Raw genomic sequence first — 1,047 nt, 5'->3', positions numbered from 1 at the left:
CTTTTTCTACTTCCTCTGCTTGTTGTGTGTTTATACAGATGGAGAGTAGGATCTTCCACCAGAAGAAGACCACAGTTTCCATCGCCACCTCCGCAGCAGTATCTATTTACTTTTGGCTGAAATACTGGGCATAAATGGCTCCTGTATCACTCTTATTGCGCGACGAGGTGCCACATGTTTCGTTACCCAATCCAGTATTTTCCCTTCTTTACCGTTTTCTGCTTCTATTAGATTCTCTGCGGTTAACGCAGCAACTTTATTTAGCCTGTACACTGCACTCTCTCTTCCTCATTTTTCTTTCCATTATTTCCTTGTTTATGATTGTGTAAATTGTCATGTGTGTATTTGAAACTGCACATATTAAATCTACTTTCATCGTTCTCATAGTCACTTTTCCACTTACAAATTACTCATATTACACAATTACCATTGTTTTAAATGCTTGTATTATAGCGCCCTTGCAGCCTTTTCTATTACTCTCATTATAATATTTGTATATGCACACATACAACACTCTGCTATTATTATCATTATTATTCTTACTATTACTGTCACTATGGTAACGCGATGTAACATCCATTAAAACAGCTAAATTAAACAAAATAAGAGTATCACTCATTATTTCATATAAACAATGCTATATACACCAATAGGTTAGTCATACAAACATTTCATGTTTTCTAATATTTCGAAGGTTTTACAAAAGCATTTAAATATATCAAAATTTCAGCAAGTAAAAAAGAGAGAAACTTTTTTAAAAAAGCAAGGCCACTAAAGCAGCAGCCATGAGAGCTAATTTCTTATTAATGAGGAAACTGTAATCTTTGTATTTGTCTTCAATCTATCCACAAACAGATTTCTTGCCTGGATGAGTCTTTCCTTGGAAAACCTCACATATATCTTCGGTATCGAGGCCTGTGCATTTTGAAGTTGACTCCCCTGTTCCTTCTGTGTTTGTCTCTCCTTCTCCATCTTTAGGTTTGCAGTTTCCTTCCCATTTGCACTTTCCTGTTTTTTCGCAACCGTTTTTGTTGTTTTTGTGCTGGC

Source organism: Trypanosoma equiperdum (genome assembly GCF_001457755.1).
Source record: "Trypanosoma equiperdum strain OVI genome assembly, contig: ctg_910, whole genome shotgun sequence".
Classification (NCBI taxonomy): Eukaryota; Euglenozoa; class Kinetoplastea; order Trypanosomatida; family Trypanosomatidae; genus Trypanosoma; species Trypanosoma equiperdum.
The sequence above is the reverse complement of the archived record's forward strand: the minus strand, read 5'-3'. Positions refer to the sequence as shown.